Source organism: Tachypleus tridentatus, chromosome 7, assembly GCF_004210375.1.
Source record: "Tachypleus tridentatus isolate NWPU-2018 chromosome 7, ASM421037v1, whole genome shotgun sequence".
Classification (NCBI taxonomy): Eukaryota; Metazoa; Arthropoda; class Merostomata; order Xiphosura; family Limulidae; genus Tachypleus; species Tachypleus tridentatus.
This window is the reverse complement of record NC_134831.1, coordinates 157,123,954-157,150,552: the sequence shown is the minus strand read 5'-3', so window position 1 is coordinate 157,150,552 and position 26,599 is coordinate 157,123,954. Positions and strand designations below refer to the sequence as shown.

The 26,599-nt window shown below is 31.9% G+C and overlaps 1 protein-coding gene across 1 annotated transcript in view; it reads right to left on the bottom strand.

Moving 5' to 3' along the window:
• Positions 1–23,458: 23,458 nt before the first annotated feature.
• su(r) (dihydropyrimidine dehydrogenase su(r)) overlaps positions 23,459–26,599 on the bottom strand; it is a 55,923-nt gene continuing 52,782 nt past the window's right edge. Inside the window, exon 23 of the mRNA XM_076515009.1 lies at positions 23,459–23,592. The gene's annotated coding sequence lies outside the window, so the exon portion shown is untranslated. The remainder of the gene's footprint in view (positions 23,593–26,599) is intronic.

Genomic DNA, 26,599 nt, shown 5'->3' with positions numbered 1-26,599 from the left:
TTATGTGCTTATCTGTCCTTTCTGTCAAGGACACTTAATCCTATTTCTTTATACTAATGATATAAATGCACTAAATAATATTTTTAAATATATTTGCAAAGCATCCGCTGACCTCAAGGGCTTAGATAATGTTGCATACACATTAATTAACCTCAATTAACAAAGATTATTTTGATATTAATCCCATTCATACTGCTTATTAATTAACTCCGTATTTATCAATTTCAGTACACCATTGAATTAATTTATTAATCATTTTTAATATTATCCAATGAACTAATTTATTAATCACCTGTAATTAACGCATCATTAATTTGCACACACCTAATTAATTGATTGGTTATTAGCTAAAATAATAAATTAATTTATTATTAATTTACATCTAATTAACCTTTATATAATTAGTAAGTTATATATCATTTGCGTATTAATTATGTGCGACGTCACACCCTCGTTTGCCATAGTTTTTCCCTAGCTTCTCACTAGTTTTCGGTGTTTGAACTATGCAATAGCTACATATCTATTCTTTATGAATAATGTCACGATAAGTGATCTGGCAATTTCTCGCTAACTCAGAACATTCTTCCATCGTCCATATGATTAATTCCAAGAAACTTCTCCGTTTTAGCATAACTGTTTATATTCTGGGGTGTTTATTGAACTATGCCTTTATTTATGTATCACACATATTTGTTTATATTGTAATAGACATGGTATATGTACATTGTGGGAGTATTTGTTTATATATCAGGATATAAGAATTCTGGAGCAGTTGGGAACTTGCCGCACCTCAAACAACTAGTCCAGTGAAGTCTCTCTAAATTTCATTTTCAATATTTTGCTATTGGAAGTTTATACGCCCCGTCAATATTTCTTGACAGTCAAGTATTTCCACTTTTAGACTAAGTCAATTTTTAAGTCAATTGATGGTTCTACAGTGGATCTTTGTTAATTTGTATGCTATGTAAGTTTATTTAGGTAATAAATAACGTACACGATTATGAACTTAACAGACCTACAAACTGTTTAAAGTGAAACACGTATAATACTTTTATATAAGTACATAATGAAAATCACTTGGCTGCGTTGAATGATTAGCAATAACTGTTACAATATGCTTGTAAATTTTTCATGCAATTCTGTACTTTTTCAGCGTGCCTATTTAAGCGATAATAGAAACGCAAGCTTTCAAAGTAAAACATTTGTTTTAGAAATATAACAGCAGGCTATAGCATTGGAATAGGACTACTATTTATTATAGTTCCCTACTTCATTAAGGTTAATTTTCTTCTGGTGTTCCTGTAAGCTGCATAAGTATATTTATAGAGCTATGACTAAAAAAAGCAACTGTTTAAAAATGTTCCTGTCTTAACTTAGATTTTACATGGATTAGATTCTTTGCTGACTGACTAGTTTGTTATTATATTGATCTATTGGACAAACGATCTGTGTTATTCCAACACATATAACTTCTATTATAGAACAACATGGAGACGAAGTATGTTTTAACTAAATGTTAAGGATAATCAATATATTCTAGAATTCCATTTTATATTTCCTTTCGTGGCTCAAACTGTACAAGTTCTTGTGTTTGAAAAGGCAAAATGTTTATGTAATTACAGTCTAAGCCACATCAGGTATATATGAAAGTGGTGGGAAGATTATCACAACAGAATAAGATCATGTGCCTCATGTCAAATTGTATTCTCAAGAAATTAAACCAAATCCCTTAGCATGCCATTCAAGAATTTACATACTCTACTTTAAATAATTGAAGCAGTTCCAAGACCTAATGGTTATTAAACGGCTTCCATGGTGTTAGATGTACACACCTGTGTCTGTTTAAATATAACACGAGTGCTAGATTTAGTTATTTATTTACAAGCAATTGTTTATCATAGGCCCCCCAGTGGCTCAGCGGTATATCTGCAGACATACAACGCTAAAAACCGGGTTTCGATACTCGTGGTGGGCAGAGCACAGATAGCCCATTGTGTAGCTTTGTGCTTAATTTAAAAACAAAAAAAAACAACACAAACTGTTTATCATAGGTTTGTTTACACAGCTCTGCGAATAATATGTTGTGTAGTTCAAATGCTGTGAATTGGCGCTTGTTATATTATTGTTTGATAGTACAAATGTACCGATTTCAAACTATCCCCTGTAAATGTTACACCTCGGTAGTTTGAATTCGTTTTCATATTCAAACATTATATTTTTAAGGTCAATCCTGCTATTAGTTGGCAAAATAATAGCTAAATAGTTGACGGTGAGTGGTGATGACTAGCTTCCTTCGCACTAGTCTTACTTTCCATAGTTATTTTTTTAAGGTTTAAACCAATCACGCTCTTCACGTATCATGTGGAGATCTAACTTTAAGGTTTTCTCAATTACTTTTCTTTGTTTATTAACAATGGTTGTTACATCTCAGGCCAATGTTTATTTTTTTAGAGGTTTTAATAATACATAGTTCACAGTTTATTGATTATACTTGTTATGACAGGACTCAGTATTCTATATCAGTTAACAAATCCCACTTTATATTTAATTATAACACAAGACGGTATTCTAGAAGATATAGTCAATCACACTCTATAATTATCAATAAACCTGTCACACCATGTGCTAAAGTTCTGTAAATTGTAAGCAGTCATTTTTCATTTTATTAAGAATATTTGTCAAGATTTTAAAGAAATTAATGAATCATAGCTCGTAGTTTTTTTTAAATACTCATCCTATCACGTGCAATCATTCATCTTTAGAGATTTTAATCAATTGCACATTTCAGTTTATGTACAATCCTTTTTACATCAAGTGTCATCCTTACAGAAAGGTTTTAATTTATAATATTTTTCAATCTATTAACAGCATTTGTTGACGTTCTGTATCTTTCACACAGTATTCTTCTCAGCTTATTAACTAATGATACTGTCATGTTACATGCAATAACTTTATCAACTATTATTTTCAGTTTATTAACATTATTTGTTGCATATCATGACAACATTCTTCTTACCGACATTTCTTTCATCTTCAGCTTATTAATTCTATTTGTTATTTATTATGTATTTCAACCAGTTCATCTTATAAAGGTATTATCTTTTCAGTTTATTAACCGGTTTTGTTTATTCATTTGTTGTTAAGTGCAAAGATACATAAAAGACTATTATAACTCAGCCAAATGCGGAATATCGAGTTTTAGCATTATAAAATCTGGGTTATGGCTTATCCGTCGGAGGGCATAATGGTTAGAATTTTTTCTTTAATTCAACAACAGGGTTCATATTCTGTATAAACATTTAATTTGTATTTTTGTTGCAGTTTTACAGATTTTGATTCATAGTTTTAAAACCATTAGAAATTGGACACTTATGAGCCCAAAATAGAATAATTTGATTTGTGATACTATACTTTTTTTTTTTCAGTAACACTACAAAATTACTTAAATATAATTTTTAAGTTTACTGCTATGAACTATGTAATTTATTATCTTTACTGATGAAGGTCATGTTTCTGTTTTTGTCGTCACTGTTCGTTCTCGGGGTAGAAACTCTGGAAACAGAAACATGTTGGTGCATAACGGAGCTATTTTTTACCGCCTCGGGCATAGATATAAAGTGGGGAAAAGCTGAAGTGCTACATTGATGAGGATGTGAAGACTTAGCGTGAACTATTAAGCAAGTTGTTTCCAATGCAGTGGAATGGCGTGACATATATCTAGAAGTTGCCTTGATGTTTATGGATTGAATAGTTTGTCGTCTGCAGCATGTAGCTAAGGTTTCCTTAAAAGCCTGCCGGAACTTGAATGAAATAATACTGTAAAGGATGAGGTTAATGGTAGCACTGATGTAATACAACACACCAGACATGTACATTAACATGTCAAATATGACAGTCACTGTCGGCGAGAACTCCACTACATAGATCGCCATGAGACGTTGCACATGAAACGGAGCGTAGCAAACGAAAAATGCCACTACAACAGCAAGTAAAAATAGACAAAAAATATACAACCAATTGGTATAATTCAGTCGTAAATATATATATATATATTATTTTATCACAAACTATCCGTAAAAATATTTCAGTGCAATATATTAATTAAAAATAATTAACTAAAGTACAATAATTAACAGAAACACAAGTCAGTCATTTATGACATGTTTAAAGTTTTTTTTAATTCCACAATACCTACGCTATTGCTGAGGAATATAATTTTACTTATCAAATTAGGGCAGGAAAAACAAGAAAAATATAATATTGTTTTATTTACGAATTAAGGCCGTTGGAGCGTTTAATATTCAGGTCAGGAGTTACCTGAAAGTTTTGTTTTCCAATATTCGTTTAATTTGATATTTTATGACTCAAAGAGATATAACAAAATAAATAACTTTTCTTAACTTCCAGAATCATTGCAGTGAGCACTGTTTTATGGTACGTAATGACAACGCAATTTCAAAATTTAGAATGCAGGTTGATTGGTCTGAAACCAAACTTCTGAATGCTTCACAATATATATATACATAATATGTGACTCTATTTGAGAATAAAAAAAATGTGCTCGGTTGACCAGGACTAAAAATGGTAAGTTAGTCTGTAGTTTTTGAGCTTCAAACATTGTAACTCTATTAAATTTTACGAGGAATTGAAAAATAATGCCGAACGGAATTTGAGTGTTTTTTTTTTCTTATAGCAAAGCCACATCGGTCTCTCTGCTGAGTCCACCGAGAGGGATCGAAGACCTGACCCTAGCATTGTAAATCCGAAAACTTACCGCTGTCCCAGCGGGAACCCGAAATTTTAACAAGCATCTAGTTGAATTGTTTTAATAAGCCAATATAATGAAAAGTGAAGTGCAGGTCTCTCGATTTTGACAGTTTAGTTGATTATATCACTTCATTCTTAAGAGCTACATTCGAGTGCCGTTCTGTTACAGATTTTGTTTCTTCAAAAGCCTCCCGCTAGTGCAGCGGTATGTCTCCGGATTTACAACGCTAAAATCAGGGGTTCGATTCCCCTCGGTGGGCTGAGCAGATAACCATTTGTGGCTTTGCTATAAGAAAAAACACACAGTTTCTTCAAAAAATTAATTATGATTATATAAAGTGTTTTATTTCTAACATTGCATAAGATTTCATATAACATAATAACACCATACAACTATTAACTAAACTGGTCGTTCACTTGTTTTTTTTTCTTGGAAGAAATGAATGCTAATGAAATGAATCCGAAGGAACTTATCTTTAATTTTTCAATAAGAATTTCCATGTCACGTTGTTCGTTAGAGAAAAAAAACAAAAAAAAACAATGTGATTGATATTAAACGAGTCATAACGGGTTAGTATACAATAGTTAGAAATTTAAAATATCTTTCTCAAAATTAAAACTATCAGTCTTTTACATTGTAATTTGGTAAAATTATTATTTTTCTCATTCCCTATTTTAGTCTAAGGGTCGCCTAAATGATAGATAGATGTAAAATATAAGGAAATCAACAACCATACAAGTTCCAATATACAATAATAATGAAGTTGTAGTACATGTTCATAAGGATTCAGTTCTTCCCCTCTCTCAGGAATTATTATTTTCTTTACACTCTTACCGAATCCTAGCTAATAACCCTTGTTACATTGTTGTCGTATTACTCATATCATACATTTTTTGTCTGTTGTCAGTTCTAATTAACGTACCCTTCTTGTGCCATATCCAGTTTATAAGATGATATTAACTCGTATATTTTCACTGGCTTTATTCATGCATTATCGTACTATTAGTCCTGGTTCACAATACAGTTCCGTCTAGTAGTCATATACACACACACACATAATCTTATTTTTATATATAAAACCCTTTTAAATAATTAAGCAACATATGTGTACCTAGGGTTCAGTTAGCCTAATACTGTTTAGCCTATAAGTTTCTTATTTATGATGTTTAGAGGGTAGATGTATTTAGGGCCATTTTCATAATACATATGTAATTCTCTAGTTTGCTCATCAATTAATTTTGATTGATATTTTTGTTATAATATAAAACCAAGTTATCCAAGAGTCGGTCTAATAAAGTTAACATGTGGAAATAGTTGTGCAGAAATACGGAGTTTGTTGTCGTGGAATTTTATATGCTTTCATTAAAATATAGTTTTGTATTTGCTGTAGTTTGATACATTTATGTGTGTTATACAAAGATAGTCTACCACTGGTCTTATGTTTGTTTTATAAGTTTTTAATATGTTTTTGATGAAGCTCCTTGTTTGTTGGCAGTCAGACTCAAAAGATAAGCCGATCTTTTCCAAATTTTGGTTTTTTATGCTATTAATGTGTGGTATCCAGTTTAATTTTGAATCATATGTAATCCCTAAGAACATTGCTCGTGTTACTTACTACTTATAAGAGAGTCCCACCTAGATATAACTGTGTTTGCATGTTTTGTACGATTTTGTAAATAATATGACTTGTGTTTTCTGCAATTTAATTTTAATTCTCCCCTTATTGTAGCACAATTCTATATCGTTTAGTAGCTGTTAAATATTCTTGTTGTTGTTAGGTTTTGGGCATTACTCCATACTTTAACATCATCTGAGAATAATGATATTGCACAATTTCAATAAATTTAAGAATTCTGGCTACTGAGCACGCATTCACCACTACTTGCCTAGTTTATGGTGACTCGTTTGACACATCATGGGAATTTCAAAAATAAAGTATATTGAATCTGGAAATCGAGTGTATTATTTTAAAATGTATAAAACATAGTTATTTAGTTCTATTGAAATTTATATAATTATTCAATTATTATCATTTAAATCTATTATATGATCTTCGTATAATTACATTTCAACTAAGTTTCAAGAAATCCACATGCATAAAGCTAAGTTGGTTTCATGAATTTCTTAAAAACCTCTTGACAAGGAGAATTGTACATTTACTAAACGAACAAAGTCGTTATTATTTAACGTTACCTAATAACTTGTCAGAAAAGTCATATCAAATAACGTCGCTTTCTATTTCTCAGAAGAATATCAAGCTGCCACTTCCACGAATATTTGTAATACTAATAAAAATCACACTTAATAATACTTCAAAATCATTAAATATCAACTGAGCTATGATTGAAAAAAAATGAGGATTAGAAAATATTCATTTAAAGTATTCTTCACTTCAGTGATGAAAATAATAAGTTCCATTAAAATACTTGGTTCAAAAATATGACATGTATAAACGGGCTAAACAAGTTTTTTTTGTTACAATTGGGAGTAAGCGGTGTTTGAAAAGTAAGAAGAGAGAATGGATAGTATTAACTGTCAGAATCGCTTTCCAAAACCAAAATAAACATTTTCAATCATGTTATAACGTGTAATTGATGAGTTTGAATACTACTAGTCCTTCGGAACATTGAAACAATGAAAGTGAGCAAATATGTTAGTGAAATCGACAACTTAACGTATAACTTATAGACATAAATTAATTTACGTCACTGTATGACAATTTAAAAACTCAAAAACCAGTAAATATTATTGAATGTAATTGTTTAGTATAAAAATAACTTTATTTCCATAGTATCTCCAGGTTGATCATCAGTGCTAGTATAACAGTAAAAGTGAACCAAAATCCTGAATGTACTTGTTTAGTAGAATAACTGTATTTTAATAGTGTTTATTCCCTAAGTTACTAGTATTACTCTAGTCAATCAGATGTAAGTTTACAGACTTGGTAATATCCGAGATTCCATTTCTCGTGATGGACAGAGCGGTGATAGTCTATCTTGTAGTCTCACACTGAAACAAACAAATTCAAACTATTAATTCTTAATGCTGCTTTACAGCAGGAAAATTTTTCCTTGTCAACGAAGTTGCAGACAATGAACCTTAATCCTTTAACAGTGTAACATAAACCTACACAGACTTCATGATTTCTGATACAACAAAACAACTGCTTAAAAATATAATGATCCATCACAGAACGAACTTACTTTATTCTGCAAAATCTTTCGTTGTGAGAAAAATTTATTATGTGAGAAATAGAAATATATGTTAATGGCCTAATTCGTTCCAAGACCATCGTAAGCTAACCTTTTTTACCTTAAAAACAAAACTAAAACAATAATATATATTTGACAAATAAATATCATAAAATCATGGATTAAAATTATTTGAAACATGGAATAATCCATAAATAAAGCATAAAATATTCATACAATAAAACAATTCCTGGCTTAGGCGAAGAAATTTAAATTTTTAAGGAAAATCTTCTTCTATTATAACCTCTGGATGTTCAGAGATGCTGCATAAAGATGGATTTTCCGAGTTGCTGGATGATGCTGGCTCCAATCTTGGCTTCTTTCTAAAAAAGCTGTCAAGAGTTGACTGCTGTGCTCCTCCCTCTAACAATTTTTATGAAATATGACACAAGTTTCTTATGAAACTGACAGATTTGAAGCTCTGTTTGCTCTATGGATGAATGTTTGCTGATATATTTCTTGACAGTGTCCCAGGAGCTTAAAAGTTCATTCAGCTGAGCAACTGTCAAGATGTCATCTTCTTTTTGTTCCTCTTTCTCACTCTCACATTCAATATTCTTGCAGGTTCTCTATGGTAACCTACTGATAATAAGAGTTCACAAAGTATTTTACGTCACCCTGATCCATCTTTAGTTTAATCGATTCACCAAGTAAGACAATTTCTTTTTGTATAACACCAACACCTTCAAAGTCTTGCTGAATTACTGACGAAAGAAGTCTCCATGCACTGTTCAGGCAGCAAACTGAAACTAAATTTCCTGTCAAGACAAAGGTCCTTACAGCTTCCAGAATGCTAATTGAGCCTTCCAAACCTTTTAAGAATTAACGCCTCTTCATGTGATGTAGTCTCAAAACTCTTGTGGAAAACTTTTAGAAGTCATCGTGATCACTGTAAATTCACTTTTAAATTCACTGTAAATTTACAGCACAGCAAACTAAGTAACCATAAACAGTCTGGCAACAAACGTCCATGAATGGGAATCGCTGATTTGCTCAAGTCTGCCACGCATAGTTAAGAGTCGAAATTAGCACAGTTATTAAGTGGAAAATATTTATTGAGTGAGTCAATGGGCCCTATAGAAGACGATTGGTGAAGCGGAAAAATTCGTTATCCGATCGACTTATTATGGGAGAGTTCCCTGTATAAATAACTTACCAGTAATGAGAGGACCTCAGAAAATAATTTATAAATGCGGGTACAAAATAAAAAATATATCACATATCTCTCAATTTGGTAGAAGCTATTAATATATTATTGGGTTTCAGACAAAAAAATATCATTAAGAACAAACTATCCAACAAATGGACCATATCTTATCATCTTTATAAATAAATACTTAATGAATTATACCAATGATTAATGAGTAGCTGGATGTCTGATTTAGCTTTAAGTATATAGATTACATTGATAATAAATTAGCGTTCTTATGAACGAGAGGAAAATGAGAATTAATCATATTTTTACGAGGTTCCATAATTAAACAATAGAAAGGAGGTTAAAGTAAAAAAGAAGAAATTGCCAGGACACTTGTAATACGACAATTTGCAAAGAAGTTTTGTCAATAAAGCTCCATTCCTGTCAGAAAATAACAGTTTCTGAAAGTCACAGGCGCACATAACAAACAATACGGACTCTTCTTACTGTATGAAGAAGTGAAAAGCCTTCTATTTTGCAGGTCAGGTACCACTCTGCCATATTACCATCATAAAAGTTTTTCTAATGTAGAATAATATAGTATAATATGTAGATAAATGCCAATCTGTACCTCAGGCCACATTACACAGTTGCATTATGGAACAACACAGATGTTATCATAGCCTCTTAGTTTTACAGAATTTTTTCCAACGAATTCAGTTTTACACAATTCAAGAAAATAGCCACAACTCTTTTTACTGTTATTAATTTGGTGTAACCGTTCTAAGTAATATATATGTACAAAACAGTATTTCTGTTATAGTGTGGGTGTAATTTGGGCATCCTGGTGATTTGTCAACAGCTGATCACAACTACTTGACACACCAGAGTTCTCAGACCAGGACTTCTATCTGTTTATGTTAATGAGCAGATTAGCAGATAAATCATGGCTTTCTTTCAAGATTGAGCTATTGCTTATTCAAACTGAGTTACAAAAAAGAGGCTTGAATTTCAGAGCATTAGCACTCACCATGTTCAGGCCAATTGAAAAATATGAACTTTATTGATGATGTAATGTCAATCCCTTATAGCTACATGTGAATGTGTTCCAAACAACTAGTTTCAAGGAACACTCTAACAAAGGTCTCTGTCAAAAGAGGAATGCAATCTTACAATTTCCGCTTTCAGACCTTGAAATACGATGTATATTCGTAATTATTTTCTGTCTTAAATGTTGAAAATGAGAAGATCAACTATCTGAATACTTGTGGTCATGATGCTCTGTTTGTTTCATGTTTGTTTATTTTAAAACGTCATTCTTTTTGGAGTGAATGTGTGTTTTCTTATGGTTTGGTTTGTTTTTAATTTCGCGCAAAGCCACACGACGGCTCACTAGCCGTCCTGAATCTAGCAGTGTAAAACTAGAGAAAAGGTAGATAGTCATTACTACCCACCGCCACATCTTGGGCTACTCTTTTACCAACGAATAGTGGGATTGACCGTCACATTATAACGCCCTCACGGCTGAAAGGGTGAGCATGTTTGGTGTTACGGGGATTCGAACCTGCAACCCTCAGATTATGAGTCAAACGCCTTAACCCACCTGGCCGTGCAGGGCTTTCTTGTTGGTAAGCTGAGTATATTGAGAATAGGTGAAGATTACATTGACACAAATACAATACGCATCATAATTAATTCATGCCTATTACTTAGAGCAGTGACAATGGTCAGAGTATGACTCAATAAATGATTAGAATATTGGACTGACAATCCGAGGGTCTAGGTCAAGAAGTGGTGTTACCATACACACTTGTATTGTGAGCTGTGAGAGTATTTGACAGTATAACTGTCAGCTATTCGATTAAGAATTGCCATTCTATGAGGTAACTACTGCTAACTAAGTGTCTTATTATTTATTCATGTTTCAAACTAAGGTATGGCTATGCCCAAATGATAGTATTGAAGTTGGTCTGTGTCCAAAGGATCCAACCTCGGTAACAGTTCACCAGGTGAGTGAGTAAAGATCAATGGATGCTATGTGAGGGTAACTTAACTTTTACATTATGTATACACTTGAGGAGGAAGTGACACCAGAGAGCTAATTAGTGTGATGAGCATACATACATATATAGTTTGCAATCAATCCGCTAGAGAATCATGTAGATAAAAGTGTAATCATTTTTATAGTAGCAATCAAAGTCTTAAAAATAGATATTTTATCTCATTTATATAATGTTGTTTTATAACTATTATTATTGTAAAGTTTTATCACAATTACAGTTTTGCTATATAAGCAGCACAATAAATCTGATATTTTAATATTTAGTTGTTATCAACTTTATAGTGCTCACCTATATGACTGTATTATTAAGGTTCTATAAGTGTATGGCAAATAGTGTTACTGAGGTCAGTATTGCTAGGGAAGATTGTGTTTTGTGTCTCCCTAAATAGTTTGATAGGATGATGAGCACATCATTGATTGACTCAACATGTCTCAATATTAGGTTAAGCTAACAACGCTGTACTACAATAGCTTTATCTTATAAAATACTAGATTTGTTTTTAGGTAATGTGCAATGCATTATTTTTCACTTGCACCTCATATGAAGATAATCAAATATATTTTAATCGTCAGCTATAAACCTCTGTTCTGTAACTTTCTTATACAAAAGTTACGTTTAATTTAGTCTAATATGCTATTGTTGATATATGTAATTAAAATAACAGACTTAATTTAACAAGGATCATACAATGCTGTTTAAGATTCATAATGTAGGTAAATTAATAGGTAAAATTATACACGGATTTTTCTCTATGTTAAAACACTTTTATTTGCGAGGTTTCATCCCTCTTACAGCAGCCTTCATTGGGTAACAATGTAAAAAGATTGAATGGTCGCAACTGAAAGTAAAGAGAAAGTCCGTATGCAAAATTCATATATGAGTGAAAACTGTAAGGCTTATCAAGAAAAAGGAGATTGAAATAGCTGATTTAATGTGTTATTTATAAAACAAAACTGCAATTGTGATAATACCTTTCACTAGCGATAATTGTAGAGCAACATTATACAAACTAGATAAAATATTAATTTTAAGACTTTGATGGTTTGTGATGGTTCGTTTTCAAGCTATCTGTATGTTCATCATATCAATGTATCTTGTTTAATCACTTCGTGACCATAGCAAAGCACCTCTAGTGCAACTTTGTTGTATTTAAACGCCATCGCTTCTATTTATCTATGAATAATAGTTACTTAATCCTCAGATTTGTATATTATGTTATATTTATGTATCCCTCAGGTGGCATCCTTTGACCACAGAACAGCCTGAAAACTACTACTCAAAGTAATCTTTGACATGGTTGTTCACATGAACAAACAACCTCATTTCTAATTATTTCATCAATTTTGATTATTCGACTAATGAATAAGAAAAAAAGTCACGTCGGCTAGATTTTGGTGGTTTTTTCACCGTTATTTGGTCCATATTTTGGACTAATGTTCAGTTTCGGTTTGTGTTTAATTGAACACTCTTCTGAAGAAGCAGTAAACTGAAACATTGAGTGTTTAGTTAAACCGGTGTTAAGGACGTTCTATTAAAAATTATTAGAGTTTCATCTAAATATCAAAAGTGACGTAGGACACGTATATAGTGCCTGGTGTTGTGATATCTTTTATGGAATAACCGAGGGCATCACAAGTTTGACAAGCAACGGAAGTTTGTCCTGAAGGGGTAAGAGCAACCCCTAAAGAAGCAAAATAAAACTGATTTTCAACCGTAACAAACTTTAACAAGCTGTTTTTATCAAGTACTTTTTAATTTCACTACATAAAAAGTATACAATTTGATCAAAACTTGAACGCAATGAACTTATTTAAAAATTTATACCTAGAAACGTATATAGTTGACTTAGTTTCGCTTATGAACTTTTTTTTGCTCCTTGTTCTTAAGAGCACAAATACATAACGGGTTATCTTTGCTCTACTTACAACAGGTTTCAAAGTCGATGTTAAACATTATGATCAATCAGGCTTACAACTAAGTCATTAATGGGCTATAGCTGATGAAGAAAGAAGTTGCTTCTTTTGAACATTTTTCTAGTTGTATTACGATATAGAAACAGACTCTATTAAGTAGGATTATTTAAAAAACAGTGTACCTTATCTTCGTTACCAGATTTTTGTTGTTGGTAAAACCGTAACAGTACTGCACCATGACACTTCCATTCAATAACTTTAAACCTGTGAAACACAAATTTGCAAGTCGTCATAATGTTCGATGTTTGCATACTTTCAATGCATATTTAAATTGCGAAACACCAAATCTACAAGATATGTGATCATCTGTAGTACCCAGATTCCTGTATACAAATAAAGCTTTCTGATAGCTCAGAGATAAGCTTTTGACATATAACACGAAAACTCAGGTTTCTAAAATTACTGGGGTTACATAGGAAATAGCCGATTGTGTGGTTTTGTACTTAAACACTGAAAATTAAAATATTACTAAAGTATCTATGTGGCTTTTTAAACTAAAACTACTTTTCTCTTTGTACGATAAACTATTATCAGCTAATTTTCTGATATGACTAAATATTAAAACACTATATTAATGTTTGCTACACAGAGAGAACATTAGATAAAATAATTAAATAATAATAACAATGTTCATTCGGTAAGAGAAGATGATATTTCAATTGAATTTGAGCTAAAAAACACCGCAATATCATATGTAATACATCATTACAGTATTTTTAGAATTTAGCACATCTAGAGATGGATTATAGGTTAATATACAAACATTAGAGAACTCAGCCACCGAAATGGCGGGCATCATGAATATTATTATTAAGAAAACATCGGACGATCAACTTACTCATTTAATTAATGTCATAAACCTATCATTATTAACAGATGACTTTCCAGATAGCTGAGAAAAAGCAGTTGTCACAGCTAATCCTAAAAGTCCAGCTGTCAAAGCTCAAACCTTAAGCTTGCTTATCTCTCAAAGTAAACAGGTTGAAAGAACTGCAGCGAAAGGACTTGTATTTTTGTGAGGAAAACAACTATTTTTTCACATATACAAAACTCTTGTTTTAAAAATACACAGACAATTCATCATTTAATGTGACTCACGAAATCCATTTATAAAATTATTTAATAATGATCAAGCCACTATTGGAATTTTTCTTAATGTTCAGAAAGCTTTTTACAGTGTTTGTCGTAATGCCATTTGATATAGATTAAGTTCAATGAACACTAATAGTGTGACAATTAAATGAATATAACTTTCTTAACTAACCTCACAATATCTGTTGCAGTATCGCAAGGATCAGTCTTTTTTTAACATCCCTGTAAATTATTTTTGTTTACAACACACCATTTTCTTATCTCACATATACATAGTTTTCTATTATACTGATGAACTGCTATTTGGACTGTGTCAAGAAATTTGTTAATAGCAGTAGACCAGGTAAAAACAATCCTTTACCACAAATAAAGATTGGTGGGTTGTGCTAAGCCTGCATAAAGCCTCATTAAATTTTAAGGGATAATATTTCAGAGAAACCTGAAGAAACGTTTCAAAAACACTAAAAAAGCAAAATTAAAATTAGATAACGTTTAAGTTAAATTTCGTTTTAATGCTAAATTTCTTGGTGTCACATTTTCACAAAATGCTCTTGTGAGAAAAAAATATGAAAAAAATACGTGAAGTCATCAGTAAACGCATTAACTACTTCATACATATAGCTGGTAAAAATAAAGGATGTAAAGCTAATACTATCATAAAAATAAACAAATTATACATTGGACCATTTTATTAAATACAGGTGCCAAGACACTACAAATATGTCAGGCAATACAATTAAGAAACTACAATGGCAGCAGAATTAAATATTAAGATTAACACATAAGGATTCCAACTTAATACCCGTTAGCTACTTACCCAAAGTAAGTAAATTACCATAACTTAAAAACTGAGTAAATAATTTGGCTAGAAACTATTACAAAAAAGCGGAAGTAAAGAATACACAAACCCTTGCCCTTAACAGCATTACATGCGCACAACAAAAACAGTATATTCGTGTTATATGTCTTAGCTAAATACAGAACAATACACACGCCAAAAGCACTGTGTGTGCTTATATATTTAATTTAATGATTTCGCCTCATAGCTTTAGCACAGGACATTTAGACCATTTGGCGCTAGTTTTATGAAGGTGAATTTCCTCATGCTATTCTCGTCCTCAACACCCATAACAAATGGTAAGGTTTTAGATTAACTGATCTTCATCTTCTTCGAGATTCGGTCCACGTAAGGGTCGCGTTCAGTGTAAACGTCTTCCTCTCTTACAGAAATTATTATTTTCTTTACACTCTTACCGAATAATAACCCTTGTTATGTTGTTGTTGTATTACTCATATTATGTTACATTTTTGTCCATTGTTAGCTCTAATTAACGTACCCTTTTCGTGTCATTAACATGTATATTTTTCCTAGCTCCACCTACCTATGATCGCACTACTAGTCTGTATTTACATCTCAAATGCCTTTTTTCAGTAATATGTTTGAAGTTTTTCCTAGCGCTTTGTTTTTCATGTTTGATATTTTCTTCGGCTTCTGCAAAATGATAGGTTTCACAAGTTGTTTTGTTGTGTAGTCGTGTCATGCTTCAGTTGTTGTACTATCGCCTTGAGTGTTCTTAGTGAAGTGTGATATATATATATATAGTACGATTGGTGTGATATAATTATTTACTAGTTCACAAAGTGGTTGTTTATGTTTGAGTCGTCTAGTATTTTAAATGTTTTATGGAGTTGTTCTTTAAAAACGTGTGCTTTCTGTATATTCATGTATATTAGTTTATTATGTTTAAGTTACGGTAGGTGGTGATTGTTGCTTTATACTAGTTTATTATTCTGTTTAAGCGTACAGTAGGTGATGATTGTTGCTTTATACTAGTTTATTATTCTGTTTAAGCGTACAGTAGGTGGTGATTGTTGCTTTATACTAGTTTATTATTCTGTTTAAGCGTACAGTAGGTGGTGATAGTTGCTTTATACTAGTTTATTATTATTTTTAAGTGTACAATAAGTAATGATAGTGTTTTATACTAGTTTATTATTATGTTTAAGGTATTTATCGTTGTTTTTTATCTTTGTATCTTCTTGTACATGAGACCAGAAATCTTTCGAATCTGTTTTTGAGTTTATTTGTGTACAGAAGGTGTATTGTTCTTGAAATTGTAATCTCGTAATGTCGTTTCTTACGTTGTCTCTAAGTGTATTTATTTGCATTCTTGTTTGTAGGTTACTCATTTGGTTTGAGTATTGTTTATTGATACTTTTCGTATACATCTGTCAGCTGTTTTTATGAGGATCGCTGATATTATTGTCTATATAAGGCTACTATTGACTGTTGTGATGGTTTCGTGTTGGAGAAGCTCTATTAGTATCTCCTCATATTTCTTATATTTTTGTAGTTAAATTTTTGTTTGTTTTATTTCATTTTGATGTGGTGAGAGATCGAATACTCCATTTCGGTAAAGGATCGATGTCTAAACCTTCTCCTACGTTGAATGTAAAAATTTTTTGTTGATGTCGATGAACACGTACACAGACCTAGTACATCATTGGAGAGATATTTGTCATTGGTAAGTGTTGACGTTGTATCGTTTGTTAGGTAAGTTTCTAAATTTTCACAAATGCCAGAAGATGTATTCAATTAACATTTTGGTACTGCAACGGAAAATTTGTATTTTGCTGTTAAGATGTTAGGTGTCAAGGTATTAGGATTCAAATTTCCTCTCCACTTGTGGCCCTAGCTATGGGTCATAATCTTTTGTATTTTGGAAAAATTGTCGAAATCCGGAATAACATCTTCAGATTTGCCTTCACTTCACCATCTTTGCCTGTCGCCAGTTATACTTTTATTTTCAATCACGATTAAAATACTCTTAATTCAATGATCTAAATCCACGAACTATTAATCAGGAAACCCATTGTTGGTACATTTACTAAACGTCCATTCTATATAAACGTAATCAGCACGAGAGGGACGAAATGGGGTTTTAATATTCATATATACCCAAACTGTGAAACGTTTCTCTCTTTTCATGTTAAATTAAACACCTGCAACGTTTAAAAAAACGATAAAATTAGACCAGCTTGTATTAAACTTTACAAATTCACAATGATCAAAATTTCAGGTGTTAGAAAGAATATTGTCCAGTCTGAAACTACACTTTTAAGCTGTTCTTACTACTGATTTTATGTATTAAATTTTATAAAGAATACCTATAACTCTTAGCAATAGTCACAATTAGTACCACATGTATAATTCAAAAATAAAAGCTAGTTTTAGCTTGTTCACATACAATATGTTGTTTTGTAGAGATTACTAATAAATTATCATCTAGCAGTCTCCATTAGTAAAATATTGTTCTTCAATTTTGTTTTTATTTTATTTATTTTACTTTTGTAAGCAACCCCTTTCCATTGGTGGCTGCAGACAGTGAAAGGTGGTTTACACGTATGACATTAGCTCCTTTTCTCTCTCTCTCTCTCTTTTTTCTAAGCATGTAAGAGGGGCCAAGTTGAGGCTAAACTACACAGACAGTGTACTCCAAATGCAGTATAGGTCTTACTTCCGCCAATACTTCAAAAACAAGGGCACATTACATAACTATCTATCTTGTGGTGTGTGCTTCGGTGTTGAATATTTGTTTTTGGTTATGGTTTTTCTCCCTCTCAACTTCATCTTCATAAAATTACGTTTAATCACGATATAAATATACACGTGTGTACACGTATCGTTGCTTTTTAAAGCATTTTAATTTCCTTCATTTTTCTAGTCCTTATTCAGAGAAAAGCTCAACTTTACCTCTTGGGTGAAAACAAAGAAGAAATAAATAATATAGGAACACTCCAGGCATTTTAAGTAGCTAAATATATGTTCTTCCATATATGAATAACAGATTAACCAGAATATCCAAAATGTGGTATTAGAAATGCTTTCTACTGTCGTTCTGTTCTGTTTTCCCTGATTGTTATCTCAGCGATACCAATTAAAATAACTAAAAGAAACAAGTAACAAATAAAAGGTTGAAGAGGTAGTAGTAAAGGACTGTAAGTAAAGGTCTTGTGTATATCATAATGGTTTAAAAGAAATAAAAACTATTTTGAGAAGTCAAAGAGCTACAATATAATTTCTTGTTTTCTACAAGAAACTGACTGTTATTAAAACTATCAAAACAGAAACTTTAATAATCACAATAAATACCCCAACACCCCACAGTTATAAGAGTTCTCAAGTAATTCTCTTCATTAATTTTATTCCTCACAATCAGACTAGATTACGTTTAATTTTCATTCGGTTTGTAATACTTTTTACACAACCAATCGTAAACACTTGAGGAAAGGATAATTGTTAAGAAGAACATGAGAACTCTGGACCCACACAAGTTGTCGTCGATTTTAAAAGCTAATTCTAAGTGATAACTTTATTTGTAATTTATTTTCAGCACTCCCTTTGAAATAAAACTGTCATTTTACAAGACATTGCTATGCTGATCATGATAGTAGTTTCTAGATATTACACAAAATTCTGGAAATACTAGTCAAGACACTATGTTTCACGCATTGTACAATATTTTAAGGAAGCTAAAAATGACAATAAATTGTATTTATTGTATAAAAGACTAGTCTTATATATGTTCGCCATAATAAAAGATAAATAAAAGGATCGGAATAGTAGAAAATAGTTTGGCAAGACTTGATAAGGTGGTAAAAGTCAAAACTACCATTGTGAAATATTTGGATGCTATATTTACTCGGCTGATTTATACTATGTGAGTGATGAAAAATTTTGTTGTTGTTAAGCACAAAGCTACACAAACGGCTATCTATGGTGTGTCACCAAGATTTCCGAAGTCCAGTTTTCAACGTTATAAGCCTTTAGATATACCGTTTAGTCACTGAGATCATTGGCACTAAAGAGGGAAGATGATAGAAAAATTTAGGCATTTTAAGTTGGCTTGTCTGAAATATTTCTTTGCATTTTATACACAAAAAAGTGAAGCTATAAATCAATAGTAGTGAAATTTATATCTCAGTAAAAGCTGTTGAAATTTACAGTCAGGAAGGCTGACCTATATGGCTATAATGCCAAACAAATAATGTCCTTCAATTTGAGTGTAAAGGATAGAGATAACAAAGAAGACAACATCAGAACGTATACAAAATGGGTTAGAAGGGATTTGCTTGGGATGTTACTAGTTCGTTGGACATGCAGAATGTTAAATTATGATAACAAAGCCCTGGACATTAAAGAATATTTTGCATATGTTTTGATCGAAGTAATTTTACTACTCATAACATTAAGATACCACAGAAATATAATACGCAATTAATTTTACATATACATATCGTACATTATTCATTTTTACGTTCAAAAATCTTTTACAAGTTTAGAGAACAGACGGGATTTTCGCAATACACATTTAACAATATACGTTACATGCATTTCTAAGCATATGTTAGACTGAAACAAATATAGATATTAAATATATAATATTAAACCCGTTACAGTGTATATTCTAGAAAATTGGAAACACCTAATCATTTCCACAAAACATGCACTAATTTTATGGTAAACGTTGACGCATGAATACCACTTGGGAGCTTGACTAGAAATAAATTTTAATTTTCTAAAACGTTTGTGTAATAAATAAATAGCGGATTCATAATTCTGTTAGTTGCAAAGTACCTAATAGCACAAGACTGCACAAACAAAAGTAATAAACATACCTTCAGTACCGCAGGTAATATAATTAATTACAACTCGTTCATTTTGCGCAATTGAGGCTTGGACCAATGAGGCAACTACTACTAAAAAACATACATTATTTTACAATAACATATTATAGTTTACGAAAGGTGTATCTAGGGCGCTGTGAATTACATCTGAGATATAGATCCTGTGGATGACACTCCGTGTTGATACATGAGAGGAGAGAGATACTTAACAGCACGCACTGATAAATCTTTGACTACTCTTATGAATATTGATATTTCTCTATAATTCTTATAAGACATCCATGGTCCTGAAGTGAGGGCTGTTATTTTGTAACAACGGGATGCACACCATGAACTCTGGGATTCATAATTCGGCAAGCTAACCAATAGACTGTAACCAGCCAGTACCGATAGCGAGTAGCATGTAAACAAGTCAGTAGTTTCAAAGTTAACACTCTCATGTTTACTAACTACTCAGTCGATAAAAGTCTGTTGTGTTTATAATAATTAAGTTATCCTACTTTCAATAAACTTCGCGCTCACGGAACTATTATATCAAAATAAATATGGAGAGAGATGCTTTAAAACAAACATGATGCAATTTTTTGTTGTTATCCATATTAGGAGAATTTATAACTACACTCACGTTTAAAGAATAAAAATATATCCTTATCTTAACATAATATTCTGTATATACATCTAAAGAAGCTGTGGTGTAATCTTATCACGCTTCACAATTATTTTAGTCATTCATTACGTAACATGAAGAACTTCTAAAGTGTAAAATGTATAAAATGAAAGTTTCATAAATTAAGGTAAAACGGCTTTTAGTTTACAGTTTGGCATTATTATGTAAATTCTATCGTAAAGTTATTTTGTTTCATAATATAAATGCAAAGTTACATTGAGCTCTGTTTGCACATAGTTGCTCTAATATTTATCTGAAATATTGAAGAAACAGCGCCTAGAAACTCTTCTATGATCGAATAGATAACCATGGCTAAAGGACAAAAAGTGGAGATCCATGAATCTTCAGAACTCACCTCCACCATTTTCCCAAGATCATGTTACCATCATGTATAGTAAATACTTACTGATTTCTGGCTGAACTGAATATCTGATTCACCAATATTTCATTATTTGAGCTACCGGAGCCATCTTTATTTCACGCAGCCTAGAAGGATAATTAATTCTACTGATTAAAATATGCGTGTCAAAAGAAGTATGTAATTTTTTAGGTAATTTTAAAAATCAGTTCCTATCTCGTATTTAAGTTTGATATTTGTACATATAGTTTTAAAAATGGACTTGTATCGGGAACTTAAATTAGTTTAACGTTTACAGATATTTTCCAATTATTAAAACCATGAAAGGATTAGAAAATGAGATTTTCTTTTAACATAAGAAGTTTGACCAGAAAATAGTTTTATTTTTATATAAAATGAGAACCACACTGTTTTTTCATTATGCCTTTCCGCCCTGTTATCGATATTAACCACATTGCTTCAGGAAATTCATCAATAGCTTATTACCAGTTCAGCTTTCAGAACTTAATAATAATTGAGTTCTTTGTAATTTGTAAACGCTACAGTCTTCAAGCGCATTCTATTTAGAGCTTCTTAATGGAGCCGCAGAACACAAGTCAAAACAAACAATAAAGCCTCTGTAAGCGCAAGTTAAAGCCAACTGATTGAAATTATATTGCTTTTAATGCTCGTAGTGTCTTTTTTTTAGGTTTTTACTAGTTGTTTTATTGTTTTAAGTTTTTGTATGAAACGTAACCGGACTTTCTAGCTAATTTATTATCCATCTGATATTTATTTAAGCCTGCACCTCACCTCAATGGCACAGCGGTATGTCTGCAGACTCATACCGCTATAACCCGGGTTTCGATACCCGTGGTGAGTAGAGCACAGATAGCCCATTGTGTAACTTTGTACTTAATTCCAGTCACTCGACAATTTCTTTATCGGAACCTAATATTGCTGTACCTTAGCTGGAACTTGAGGTCGTAACCAATTTACAAAGACGTTTTTGTTTGGTGCCTTATTGGTCTTAATATTCTTTGTGGAATATATAAGTTCGGATAAAAAATAATGGAGGCCCGGCATGGCCAGGTGGATTAAGGCGTTAGACTAGTAATCTGAGGGTTGCGGGTTCAAATCCCCATTGCACCAAACATGATCGTCCTTTCAGTCGTGGGGCGTTATAACAAGACGGCCAATCCCACTATTCGTTGGTAAAAGAGTACCCAAAGAGATGGCGGTGGGTGGTGATGACTAGCTTCCTTCCATGTAGTCTTACACTGCTAAAGTAGAAACGACTAGCGTAGATAGCCCTCGTGTAGCTTTACGCGAAATTCAGAAAACAAATAAACAAACACAAATGGCAACTAAACATGTGTAAATCGGTGTATAGACGTTTTCGATCAATACTTCATTCAGGAGTGTGAAATATTCGGTTAATTTGGTTTTATTTTGAATAAAGTTTCAGTCCTAATTAGCTGGTGAATATTTGAAACTTTTAAATATAATTCATTTGAATATAATAACTTTTAAACATATATACATACAGAAGTACCGTATTTTTAAGGTAAAGTTATATATATAATGAAAATCGTTTATACATAAATTATAATATAAACTAATAAAAGTGTGAAACACTTCAGTAAATAGATTATAAAAGAAAACTAGAGATCGTTCAAAACAAAAACAAAATTACAGTAGTTTATAAATTCTAGCATAACATAAGGAATATTTCAAACGATAATAACAACCACAAGATAAAGATCATAATATAAAACAAACAATAAAAAATAGCCACGGAACATAGAACATAATATAAAACAAACAATAAAAAATAGCCACGGAGCATAGATTATAATATAAAACAAACAATAAAAAATAGCCACGGAGCATAGATTATAATATAAAACAAACAATAAAACATAGCCACGGAACATAGATCATAATATCAAACAAACAATAAAAAATAGCCACGGAACATAGATCATAATATAAAACAAACAATGAAATATAGCCACGGAGCATAGATTATAATATAAAACAAACAATAAAAAATAACCACGGAACATAGATCATAATATAAAACAAACAATGAAATATAGCCACGGAGCATAGATTATAATATAAAACATTACGTTTTAATGTTTTTACCATTCAGTTTACCTTTCGTAAAAACTATGTATAACAAACTACCTTTTCGGTTTTTACCAATTTAAGATAACTATTATACTAATATAATCCTCAGTATATAGTCGCTATGCTTAAGTACAGTAAAAACAAGAAATTAGTCGACTAACATTCAATTTTGCATTACAACAAAAAATATCGTTCATCTAACATTCCAGACTGGTTTAAAACAATAAAAATAATAGTCATCTAACATGTAAGACAATAGAAAATTCGTCCCCCAAATATCCATCACTTTAAGACAAGAAGTTTACCTACTAGAAATATTTATTTACTTAACATTTTGATGACCATTCTACAAGAAGAAATTCTGACAGAAGATTTAAAGGTCTGCCTGGATGAGTTACCATAGGTACCTTGACAATTCAAGCCATCAGTCGATCCGTGAGTTGTGTCACCACAAGACAGTTCTAAGGATCATCTTAGCTGAACTGCAATGAACACGTAGAGAACAAGAATCAAGCTTATTGGAAGGATAAAAACCAGAAGAGTTGAAAGTTCGAAAGCGTGTTTCAGTGGTCTTTTTACCATGCACAAAGCATACTCGGTATTGTTTAATAAATTTATGACACCAAACGGAAAAGCTATGGCTGCGGCTGCTAGTGCTGATAGCATCTAAATGACAATAATGAGTTTAACTGACTATGATAATTTAGACATTGTGTGAGCTTGCAGAGAATGGCAGATAGCTAGATATCGCTCTACTGTGAAAGCGGCGATGGTCAATATGGAAGCGTTTGTTGAAGTCTCTGACGTAAAACCACGGACAAAACGAAATAATTCTCCAAATACATAGCTGATACATTTATTGAGGAAGTCCGAACACCAACAGTAAAAAGTATGAAACAGTCAAACTGAAGAGGTAGTAATTCGAAGCTGTGTGCATGTATTTGTTTTTAGCAATTACAACGCATGTGCATATATTACCCACCTCTCCGGTGACCGAAATAGTAATGTAGATCAGAGTCATGGAAACAACAAAGAAGACGAACTTCAGTTTTGGACCTATGTAACCTCCGTATTCCATAGATATCTCGTGAGTGTTGTCATTCCCTTGACCGAAGATTAGACCTACTGATGAGTTTACTTCCGTGGATAAAGTGAAATTTTTGTCGTCTAGTGTGTAAAGAATGTTATCTGTTTCCATCTTAGGAAATCAAATTACAAGAATGTGTTATTATATAGAGAAAATGTTCTCACCATAATACGGTATCGTTTTTCAACACGAAGCATTCTCATTCACGAGACCGTATACAGTTATGTTTTCAACTGCTGTAACGGAAAATTCAAACTCTTTCAAAATGGAAGAGACTGAAGGAACCGTTAATGTACTTTTAGTAGTCTCTTGCGCCGATGAATGATTAGGTTTAACCTTACCGTATGTTTAGACTTTAGAGCAAAGAAACGGCCCGAACATATGTAACACAAACCTTGGGACAGGCAGTCTGGTTGAACGTCGTATATCACGTGATGTCACGTAACATTAATTTGATCCGCCACTTTTAAGTTTATTCAATGACGTATTAAGGATTTGCAGGGCATTTTCTGGCTTATAAATTCTTACATGCATTGTTTTCGTATGTATAATATTAAAATCTAAAGAGAGTATAATTTCTCACATTCATTATTCACATGAACAATTTTTTAACGGAAGTATCATATTTGTTTCTTATAACTGTTAAAATATTTTTTAAAGTGAACGTTATTTACCGCCGTCATGCCGCATTTAGAACTGTAAGACTAGAGGGAAGGCAGCTAATCATCACCACCCACTGCCAATTCTTGGGCTACTCTTTTACTAACAAATATTGGGATTGACCGTACCGTTATAACGCCCCCACGGCTGAAAGGGTGAGCATGTTTGGTGTTACGGAGATTCTGACCCGCGACCGTCGGATTATAAGTCGAGCCATGCCGGGCCTCGACGAAAGTGAATTGCGGTTCAAGTTGTTAAAAAAATATATATAGTATTTTGTTTTAAAGTGCTAGTGTCCAGTTATAAATATACATGACCAATACTTACTCTTTCACGTATTGTTATTATTAAGATTAAAGTAAAAGGTCGAAAAGGTTACGACTGAAAAGAAAATGTATGGACTTAAAAACAAATTATTGAGTTTTATGCAGATGATGTTTAAGAAAAATTAATTATATAACTCACTTAAACCTAATTTATTATTCACTTCAAGAAAGAAGAAAACTGCTACATAAAGAGATTCGAATATGAATTTCTAGTTATTTTGAAGACATCTGAAAGACGTAGTACACTATTATAACATTCACATTTTAGCACTTCTTTTCTTAATATAATTCTAAATGTAGTCTAAGATATGTATATTTATTTTAAAACTATAAATTTAAGTCGTATCATTTCTAAAGTATGTTATTACACGGACCTTTATTACTTGTTATTGAACTGTTGATGAGTCAACAGAGTCACAGAATTATTTTAAAAATTCTTTAAATTTCAAATGCTAAACTACATTTCACTGATGATAAATTTTTAGTTGTTAATACCTGGTGTTCAAGAATATTTTAAATCTGCATTATGGAGGCGTGATATTCTTATTATTACACAGGAATATCTTCTTAACCAACAACGTTTACACAGAACAAAACACTATTAAAACAGCGAAATATACACACAAAGTAACGATGCAGAGATCGTTTTTGCAGCAATGAGACGTTGACAATGACATCTCAGTTTCATATACCAGAGGTTTGATAAGAAATGTTCTATCATCTTCGTGATTTAACCAATTCAACAGAGACGAGCAAACTTTGTGACGTATTTCTACCTTTTCATGACTGATGTCTATGAGCAGTGTCTCCAGTACACGATTTCCTGGCACATAATCCTAAGAAAGTGTTGGTTCTTTTATTCAACGTTTCAGCAAATAGAGCCAATACAGAGTTGCGTCTGAAGGTTACTACATTGCAGAGGTTGTAGTTCCAACATTGTTCTGAGTTATGTATAACCATTTATTTTGGAAGGAAAACATATTCGTCCTTAACAAACTTTGTATAGGAATTGATAATTTTTCCAAATTACGTAATGGAGAAATAACAACTGCTCGAGTTTATATCAATTTTATTCATAACTAATAGTAAGATGCTCAGAAATATATCCAAAACATGTCATATTTCATTCACAAAGTTAGTACAAGCAGTTATATTCAATATAGCTAATGATATGTTATCACTCCAGTAAGTAGCATAGGGTTGAAACGTTGAAACACCGAATTTGTAACCAAAGTTGTCTAGGAAAAATTCGAGAATGTAACCACATTTTATTGTTTATTACCAAAGTGTCATTAACAAAAATATAAATTGCAGAGTTGTGATACCATATCCATACACTGGTAATTGCACTTCAAACTATTAAATGTACACTGGCATTGCGAACGAGCCAAACTGTTCAGATATGACATACATAAG